At 40.1% G+C, this 7,500-nt stretch overlaps 25 non-coding genes across 25 annotated transcripts in view; 12 read left to right on the top strand and 13 right to left on the bottom strand.

Annotated features, from left to right (window-relative positions):
* Window positions 1-106: 106 nt before the first annotated feature.
* Window positions 107-178, bottom strand: Trnad-guc (transfer RNA aspartic acid (anticodon GUC)). The gene has a single exon. It is a non-coding gene; the product is annotated as a tRNA-Asp (tRNA).
* Window positions 179-297: 119 nt separating this feature from the next.
* Window positions 298-369, top strand: Trnaq-cug (transfer RNA glutamine (anticodon CUG)). The gene has a single exon. It is a non-coding gene; the product is annotated as a tRNA-Gln (tRNA).
* Window positions 370-900: 531 nt separating this feature from the next.
* Window positions 901-974, bottom strand: Trnai-aau (transfer RNA isoleucine (anticodon AAU)). Its single transcript has one exon. It is a non-coding gene; the product is annotated as a tRNA-Ile (tRNA).
* Window positions 975-1,089: 115 nt separating this feature from the next.
* Trnar-acg (transfer RNA arginine (anticodon ACG)) lies at window positions 1,090-1,162 on the top strand. The gene has a single exon. It is a non-coding gene; the product is annotated as a tRNA-Arg (tRNA).
* Window positions 1,163-1,328: 166 nt separating this feature from the next.
* On the bottom strand, window positions 1,329-1,400 carry Trnad-guc (transfer RNA aspartic acid (anticodon GUC)). Its single transcript has one exon. It is a non-coding gene; the product is annotated as a tRNA-Asp (tRNA).
* Window positions 1,401-1,519: 119 nt separating this feature from the next.
* Window positions 1,520-1,591, top strand: Trnaq-cug (transfer RNA glutamine (anticodon CUG)). The gene has a single exon. It is a non-coding gene; the product is annotated as a tRNA-Gln (tRNA).
* A 529-nt stretch (window positions 1,592-2,120) lies between these two features.
* Trnai-aau (transfer RNA isoleucine (anticodon AAU)) lies at window positions 2,121-2,194 on the bottom strand. The gene has a single exon. It is a non-coding gene; the product is annotated as a tRNA-Ile (tRNA).
* Window positions 2,195-2,309: 115 nt separating this feature from the next.
* On the top strand, window positions 2,310-2,382 carry Trnar-acg (transfer RNA arginine (anticodon ACG)). Its single transcript has one exon. It is a non-coding gene; the product is annotated as a tRNA-Arg (tRNA).
* A 166-nt stretch (window positions 2,383-2,548) lies between these two features.
* On the bottom strand, window positions 2,549-2,620 carry Trnad-guc (transfer RNA aspartic acid (anticodon GUC)). The gene has a single exon. It is a non-coding gene; the product is annotated as a tRNA-Asp (tRNA).
* Window positions 2,621-2,739: 119 nt separating this feature from the next.
* Window positions 2,740-2,811, top strand: Trnaq-cug (transfer RNA glutamine (anticodon CUG)). Its single transcript has one exon. It is a non-coding gene; the product is annotated as a tRNA-Gln (tRNA).
* Window positions 2,812-3,340: 529 nt separating this feature from the next.
* Trnai-aau (transfer RNA isoleucine (anticodon AAU)) lies at window positions 3,341-3,414 on the bottom strand. Its single transcript has one exon. It is a non-coding gene; the product is annotated as a tRNA-Ile (tRNA).
* Window positions 3,415-3,529: 115 nt separating this feature from the next.
* Window positions 3,530-3,602, top strand: Trnar-acg (transfer RNA arginine (anticodon ACG)). Its single transcript has one exon. It is a non-coding gene; the product is annotated as a tRNA-Arg (tRNA).
* A 166-nt stretch (window positions 3,603-3,768) lies between these two features.
* Trnad-guc (transfer RNA aspartic acid (anticodon GUC)) lies at window positions 3,769-3,840 on the bottom strand. Its single transcript has one exon. It is a non-coding gene; the product is annotated as a tRNA-Asp (tRNA).
* Window positions 3,841-3,959: 119 nt separating this feature from the next.
* Trnaq-cug (transfer RNA glutamine (anticodon CUG)) lies at window positions 3,960-4,031 on the top strand. The gene has a single exon. It is a non-coding gene; the product is annotated as a tRNA-Gln (tRNA).
* Window positions 4,032-4,560: 529 nt separating this feature from the next.
* Trnai-aau (transfer RNA isoleucine (anticodon AAU)) lies at window positions 4,561-4,634 on the bottom strand. The gene has a single exon. It is a non-coding gene; the product is annotated as a tRNA-Ile (tRNA).
* A 115-nt stretch (window positions 4,635-4,749) lies between these two features.
* Window positions 4,750-4,822, top strand: Trnar-acg (transfer RNA arginine (anticodon ACG)). The gene has a single exon. It is a non-coding gene; the product is annotated as a tRNA-Arg (tRNA).
* Window positions 4,823-4,988: 166 nt separating this feature from the next.
* Trnad-guc (transfer RNA aspartic acid (anticodon GUC)) lies at window positions 4,989-5,060 on the bottom strand. The gene has a single exon. It is a non-coding gene; the product is annotated as a tRNA-Asp (tRNA).
* Window positions 5,061-5,179: 119 nt separating this feature from the next.
* Window positions 5,180-5,251, top strand: Trnaq-cug (transfer RNA glutamine (anticodon CUG)). The gene has a single exon. It is a non-coding gene; the product is annotated as a tRNA-Gln (tRNA).
* A 530-nt stretch (window positions 5,252-5,781) lies between these two features.
* Window positions 5,782-5,855, bottom strand: Trnai-aau (transfer RNA isoleucine (anticodon AAU)). Its single transcript has one exon. It is a non-coding gene; the product is annotated as a tRNA-Ile (tRNA).
* A 115-nt stretch (window positions 5,856-5,970) lies between these two features.
* Trnar-acg (transfer RNA arginine (anticodon ACG)) lies at window positions 5,971-6,043 on the top strand. The gene has a single exon. It is a non-coding gene; the product is annotated as a tRNA-Arg (tRNA).
* Window positions 6,044-6,208: 165 nt separating this feature from the next.
* Trnad-guc (transfer RNA aspartic acid (anticodon GUC)) lies at window positions 6,209-6,280 on the bottom strand. The gene has a single exon. It is a non-coding gene; the product is annotated as a tRNA-Asp (tRNA).
* A 119-nt stretch (window positions 6,281-6,399) lies between these two features.
* Window positions 6,400-6,471, top strand: Trnaq-cug (transfer RNA glutamine (anticodon CUG)). The gene has a single exon. It is a non-coding gene; the product is annotated as a tRNA-Gln (tRNA).
* A 539-nt stretch (window positions 6,472-7,010) lies between these two features.
* Window positions 7,011-7,084, bottom strand: Trnai-aau (transfer RNA isoleucine (anticodon AAU)). Its single transcript has one exon. It is a non-coding gene; the product is annotated as a tRNA-Ile (tRNA).
* Window positions 7,085-7,199: 115 nt separating this feature from the next.
* On the top strand, window positions 7,200-7,272 carry Trnar-acg (transfer RNA arginine (anticodon ACG)). The gene has a single exon. It is a non-coding gene; the product is annotated as a tRNA-Arg (tRNA).
* Window positions 7,273-7,437: 165 nt separating this feature from the next.
* The window catches only part of Trnad-guc (transfer RNA aspartic acid (anticodon GUC)), a 72-nt gene continuing 9 nt past the window's right edge, over window positions 7,438-7,500 (bottom strand). Inside the window, exon 1 of the tRNA in view lies at window positions 7,438-7,500. This exon is cut by the window's right edge and continues 9 nt beyond it. This is a non-coding gene — a tRNA (tRNA-Asp).

Consider the following 7,500-nt stretch of genomic DNA (forward strand, 5'->3'; position numbering starts at 1 on the left):
AAAAGGACTGACTTTCTGAGCTTTGTTAAAATGAATTTTATTTATGCTTGCTGTCAAGAGAGGCAGTTAACAGAAAAGGAGAAAAATAGATGAAAAAATCGTATTCCTCCCCGGCGGGGAATCGAACCCCGGTCTCCCGCGTGACAGGCGGGGATACTTACCACTATACTACCGAGGAAGTTATAATCGCCTATCTTAAATACAGACTGGGACTTGACCGGGTTGTTCACTGACATGTCACTCGGTTCAGGGGGCGACTCAAAAGTAAGTCTCCGAAGAATCCATATCATGGCATGAGGTTCCATGGTGTAATGGTTAGCACTCTGGACTCTGAATCCAGCGATCCGAGTTCAAATCTCGGTGGAACCTGACCAAGATTTTTTTTTATCCAATTTTCTTTTCTGCAGTTTAGAAAGGAAGCCTAAATAATGTTAAAAACAAAAAACATCTAATGACGAACACATAATTGTAGAATTCAGTGTTTAATCATACGAAAGAAGTGTGCTTTTTAGCTCAGTCTTTGGAAATCAGTTACAGGTCGATTGACTTACATTTTTTCAAAAGTGTAGAAGTATATGTGCTTGATTTTCATGATACCATTTCATTGACATTATTATTAGAATGTTATGAAGAGACGATTTCCACAAACAGAAAAATCACCGGACTACCATCTGCCCGTTTCATTTTAGAGGCGACAAAAAGCAATCTCCTGTAAAAATAAAATACAACCACTCTACGAGGATGGTGTCATTCAGTATTGTCGTTTGACTATATGTTAGCTTCTATGTACTTTTATAAGTTCAGGTTCATAATGCAAGAGATGGAAGTCTTGATTTGTTCACTGTCCATGCCAAGGGTTGGTCGTTTTAAAAACCCCCGGAAAAAGAAAGTGCAATACCTTGGCCAGTGTGGGGGTCGAACCCACGACATTCGCGTTATTAGCACGACGCTCTAACCGACTGAGCTAACCGGCCTGTACAAATATATATTAACATACTGATCAACTTTATCAGTTGCAGGGATTGATAAACTCTCCGGGAATCAAAATGGCATTTCCGTTTGGTGAATATTCCAAAGAAATGGATCAAGGGGTCTGTGGCGCAATGGATAACGCGTCTGACTACGGATCAGAAGATTCCAGGTTCGAATCCTGGCAGACTCGTTGAATATTTTGTTTTTTCTTGGGGTAAAATAAAAAAAGAAACTTGTAACGTTTCTTTGAAAAAGGACTGACTTTCTGAGCTTTGTTAAAATGAATTTTATTTATGCTTGCTGTCAAGAGAGGCAGTTAACAGAAAAGGAGAAAAATAGATGAAAAAATCGTATTCCTCCCCGGCGGGGAATCGAACCCCGGTCTCCCGCGTGACAGGCGGGGATACTTACCACTATACTACCGAGGAAGTTATAATCGCCTATCTTAAATACAGACTGGGACTTGACCGGGTTGTTCACTGACATGTCACTCGGTTCAGGGGGCGACTCAAAAGTAAGTCTCCGAAGAATCCATATCATGGCATGAGGTTCCATGGTGTAATGGTTAGCACTCTGGACTCTGAATCCAGCGATCCGAGTTCAAATCTCGGTGGAACCTGACCAAGATTTTTTTTTATCCAATTTTCTTTTCTGCAGTTTAGAAAGGAAGCCTAAATAATGTCAAAAACAAGAAACATCTAATGACGAACATAATTGTAGAATTCAGTGTTTAATCATACGAAAGAAGTGTGCTTTTTAGCTCAGTCTTTGGAAATCAGTTACAGGTCGATTGACTTACATTTTTTCAAAAGTGTAGAAGTATATGTGCTTGATTTTCATGATACCATTTCATTGACATTATTATTAGAATGTTATGAAGAGACGATTTCCACAAACAGAAAAATCACCGGACTACCATCTGCCCGTTTCATTTTAGAGGCGACAAAAAGCAATCTCCTGTGAAAATAAAATACAACCACTCTACGAGGATGGTGTCATTCAGTATTGTCGTTTGACTATATGTTAGCTTCTATGTACTTTTATAAGTTCAGGTTCATAATGCAAGAGATGGAAGTCTTGATTTGTTCACTGTCCATGCCAAGGGTTGGTCGTTTTAGAAACCCCCGGAAAAAGAAAGTGCAATACCTTGGCCAGTGTGGGGGTCGAACCCACGACATTCGCGTTATTAGCACGACGCTCTAACCGACTGAGCTAACCGGCCTGTACAAATATATATTAACATACTGATCAACTTTATCAGTTGCAGGGATTGATAAACTCTCCGGGAATCAAAATGGCATTTCCGTTTGGTGAATATTCCAAAGAAATGGATCAAGGGGTCTGTGGCGCAATGGATAACGCGTCTGACTACGGATCAGAAGATTCCAGGTTCGAATCCTGGCAGACTCGTTGAATATTTTGTTTTTTCTTGGGGTAAAATAAAAAAAGAAACTTGTAACGTTTCTTTGAAAAAGGACTGACTTTCTGAGCTTTGTTAAAATGAATTTTATTTATGCTTGCTGTCAAGAGAGGCAGTTAACAGAAAAGGAGAAAAATAGATGAAAAAATCGTATTCCTCCCCGGCGGGGAATCGAACCCCGGTCTCCCGCGTGACAGGCGGGGATACTTACCACTATACTACCGAGGAAGTTATAATCGCCTATCTTAAATACAGACTGGGACTTGACCGGGTTGTTCACTGACATGTCACTCGGTTCAGGGGGCGACTCAAAAGTAAGTCTCCGAAGAATCCATATCATGGCATGAGGTTCCATGGTGTAATGGTTAGCACTCTGGACTCTGAATCCAGCGATCCGAGTTCAAATCTCGGTGGAACCTGACCAAGATTTTTTTTTATCCAATTTTCTTTTCTGCAGTTTAGAAAGGAAGCCTAAATAATGTCAAAAACAAGAAACATCTAATGACGAACATAATTGTAGAATTCAGTGTTTAATCATACGAAAGAAGTGTGCTTTTTAGCTCAGTCTTTGGAAATCAGTTACAGGTCGATTGACTTACATTTTTTCAAAAGTGTAGAAGTATATGTGCTTGATTTTCATGATACCATTTCATTGACATTATTATTAGAATGTTATGAAGAGACGATTTCCACAAACAGAAAAATCACCGGACTACCATCTGCCCGTTTCATTTTAGAGGCGACAAAAAGCAATCTCCTGTAAAAATAAAATACAACCACTCTACGAGGATGGTGTCATTCAGTATTGTCGTTTGACTATATGTTAGCTTCTATGTACTTTTATAAGTTCAGGTTCATAATGCAAGAGATGGAAGTCTTGATTTGTTCACTGTCCATGCCAAGGGTTGGTCGTTTTAAAAACCCCCGGAAAAAGAAAGTGCAATACCTTGGCCAGTGTGGGGGTCGAACCCACGACATTCGCGTTATTAGCACGACGCTCTAACCGACTGAGCTAACCGGCCTGTACAAATATATATTAACATACTGATCAACTTTATCAGTTGCAGGGATTGATAAACTCTCCGGGAATCAAAATGGCATTTCCGTTTGGTGAATATTCCAAAGAAATGGATCAAGGGGTCTGTGGCGCAATGGATAACGCGTCTGACTACGGATCAGAAGATTCCAGGTTCGAATCCTGGCAGACTCGTTGAATATTTTGTTTTTTCTTGGGGTAAAATAAAAAAAGAAACTTGTAACGTTTCTTTGAAAAAGGACTGACTTTCTGAGCTTTGTTAAAATGAATTTTATTTATGCTTGCTGTCAAGAGAGGCAGTTAACAGAAAAGGAGAAAAATAGATGAAAAAATCGTATTCCTCCCCGGCGGGGAATCGAACCCCGGTCTCCCGCGTGACAGGCGGGGATACTTACCACTATACTACCGAGGAAGTTATAATCGCCTATCTTAAATACAGACTGGGACTTGACCGGGTTGTTCACTGACATGTCACTCGGTTCAGGGGGCGACTCAAAAGTAAGTCTCCGAAGAATCCATATCATGGCATGAGGTTCCATGGTGTAATGGTTAGCACTCTGGACTCTGAATCCAGCGATCCGAGTTCAAATCTCGGTGGAACCTGACCAAGATTTTTTTTTATCCAATTTTCTTTTCTGCAGTTTAGAAAGGAAGCCTAAATAATGTCAAAAACAAGAAACATCTAATGACGAACATAATTGTAGAATTCAGTGTTTAATCATACGAAAGAAGTGTGCTTTTTAGCTCAGTCTTTGGAAATCAGTTACAGGTCGATTGACTTACATTTTTTCAAAAGTGTAGAAGTATATGTGCTTGATTTTCATGATACCATTTCATTGACATTATTATTAGAATGTTATGAAGAGACGATTTCCACAAACAGAAAAATCACCGGACTACCATCTGCCCGTTTCATTTTAGAGGCGACAAAAAGCAATCTCCTGTAAAAATAAAATACAACCACTCTACGAGGATGGTGTCATTCAGTATTGTCGTTTGACTATATGTTAGCTTCTATGTACTTTTATAAGTTCAGGTTCATAATGCAAGAGATGGAAGTCTTGATTTGTTCACTGTCCATGCCAAGGGTTGGTCGTTTTAGAAACCCCCGGAAAAAGAAAGTGCAATACCTTGGCCAGTGTGGGGGTCGAACCCACGACATTCGCGTTATTAGCACGACGCTCTAACCGACTGAGCTAACCGGCCTGTATAAATATATATTAACATACTGACCAACTTTATCAGTTGCAGGGATTGATAAACTCTCCGGGAATCAAAATGGCATTTCCGTTTGGTGAATATTCCAAAGAAATGGATCAAGGGGTCTGTGGCGCAATGGATAACGCGTCTGACTACGGATCAGAAGATTCCAGGTTCGAATCCTGGCAGACTCGTTGAATATTTTGTTTTTTCTTGGGGTAAAATAAAAAAAGAAACTTGTAACGTTTCTTTGAAAAAGGACTGACTTTCTGAGCTTTGTTAAAATGAATTTTATTTATGCTTGCTGTCAAGAGAGGCAGTTAACAGAAAAGGAGAAAAATAGATGAAAAAATCGTATTCCTCCCCGGCGGGGAATCGAACCCCGGTCTCCCGCGTGACAGGCGGGGATACTTACCACTATACTACCGAGGAAGTTATAATCGCCTATCTTAAATACAGACTGGGACTTGACCGGGTTGTTCACTGACATGTCACTCGGTTCAGGGGGCGACTCAAAAGTAAGTCTCCGAAGAATCCATATCATGGCATGAGGTTCCATGGTGTAATGGTTAGCACTCTGGACTCTGAATCCAGCGATCCGAGTTCAAATCTCGGTGGAACCTGACCAAGATTTTTTTTTATCCAATTTTCTTTTCTGCAGTTTAGAAAGGAAGCCTAAATAATGTCAAAAACAAGAAACATCTAATGACGAACATAATTGTAGAATTCAGTGTTTAATCATACGAAAGAAGTGTGCTTTTTAGCTCAGTCTTTGGAAATCAGTTACAGGTCGATTGACTTACATTTTGTCAAAAGTGTAGAAGTATATGTGCTTGATTTTCATGATACCATTTCATTGACATTATTATTAGAAGTGTTATGAAGAGACGATTTCCACGAACAGAAAAATCACCGGACTACCATCTGCCCGTTTCATTTTAGAGGCGACAAAAAGCAATCTCCTGTAAAAATAAAATACAATCACTCTACGAGGATAGTGTCAGTCAGTATTGTCGTTTGACTATATGTTAGCTTCTATGTACTTTTATAAGTTCAGGTTCATAATGCAAGAGATGGAAATCTTGATTTGTTCACTGTCCATGCCAAGGGTTGGTCGTTTGAGAAAGCCCCGAAAAAAGAAAGTGCAATACCTTGGCCAGTGTGGGGGTCGAACCCACGACATTCGCGTTATTAGCACGACGCTCTAACCGACTGAGCTAACCGGCCTGTACAAGTATACATTAACATACTGATCAACTTTATCAGTGGCAGGGATTGATAAAATCTCCGGGAATCAAAATGGCATTTCCCTTTGGTGAATATTCCAAAGAAATGGATCAAGGGGTCTGTGGCGCAATGGATAACGCGTCTGACTACGGATCAGAAGATTCCAGGTTCGAATCCTGGCAGACTCGTTGAATATTTAGTTTTTTCTTGGGGTAAAATAAAAAAGAAACTTGTAAGGTTTCTTTTAAAAAGGACTGACTTTCTGAGCTTTGTTAAAATGAATTTTATTCATGTTTGCTGTCAAGAGAAGCACTTAACAGAAAAGGAGAAAAATGGATGAAAAAATCGTATTCCTCCCCGGCGGGGAATCGAACCCCGGTCTCCCGCGTGACAGGCGGGGATACTTACCACTATACTACCGAGGAAGTTATAATCGACGATCTTAAATACAGACTGGGACATGACCGTTTTGTTCACTGACATGTCACTCGGTTCAGGGGGCGACTCAAAAGTAAGTCTCCGAAGAATCCATATCATGGCATGAGGTTCCATGGTGTAATGGTTAGCACTCTGGACTCTGAATCCAGCGATCCGAGTTCAAATCTCGGTGGAACCTGACCAAAATTTTTTTTTATCCAGTTTTCTTTTCCGCGGTTTAGAAGGGAAGCCTAGATAATGTCAAAAAGAAGAAACATGTAATGACGAACACATAATTGTAGAATTCAGTGTTTAATCATACGAAAGAAGTGTGCTTTTTAGCTCAGTCTTTGGAAATCAGTTACAGGTCCATTGACTTACATTTTTTCAAAAGTGTAGAAGTATATGTGCTTGATTTTCATGATAACATTTCATTGACATTATTATTATTTAGAAGTGGGAATGAAGAGACGATTTGCACGAACACAAAAATCACTGGACTACCATCTGCCCGTTCCATTTTAGAGGCGACAAAAAGCAATCTCCTGTTAAGAAAAAAAAATACAATCACTCTACGAGGATAGTGTCATTCAGTATTGTCGTTTGACTATATGATAGCTTCCATGTACTTTTATAAGTTCAGGTTCATAATGCAAGAGATGGAAATCTTGATTTGTTCACTGTCCATGCCAAGGGTTGGTCTTTGAGAAAGCCCCGAAAAAAGAAAGTGCAATACCTTGGCCAGTGTGGGGGTCGAACCCACGACATTCGCGTTATTAGCACGACGCTCTAACCGACTGAGCTAACCGGCCTGTACAAGTACACATTAACATACTGATCAACTTTATCAGTGGCAGGGATTGATAAAATCTCCGGGAATCAAAATGGCATTTCCCTTTGGTGAATAATCCAAAGAAATGGATCAAGGGGTCTGTGGCGCAATGGATAACGCGTCTGACTACGGATCAGAAGATTCCAGGTTCGAATCCTGGCAGACTCGTTGAATATTTAGTTTTTTCTTGGGGTAAAATAAAAAAGAAACTTGTAAGGTTTCTTTTAAAAAGGACTGACTTTCTGAGCTTTGTTAAAATGAATTTTATTCATGTTTGCTGTCAAGAGAAGCACTTAACAGAAAAGGAGAAAAATGGATGAAAAAATCGTATTCCTCCCCGGCGGGGAATCGAACCCCGGTCTCCCGCGTGACAGGCGGGGATACTTACCACTATAC

The sequence above is a fragment of the Saccostrea cucullata genome, unplaced genomic scaffold, assembly GCF_032062105.1.
Source record: "Saccostrea cucullata isolate Sc308-1 unplaced genomic scaffold, CSIRO_AGI_Scuc_v1 ctg34, whole genome shotgun sequence".
NCBI classification, from domain to species: Eukaryota; Metazoa; Mollusca; class Bivalvia; order Ostreida; family Ostreidae; genus Saccostrea; species Saccostrea cuccullata.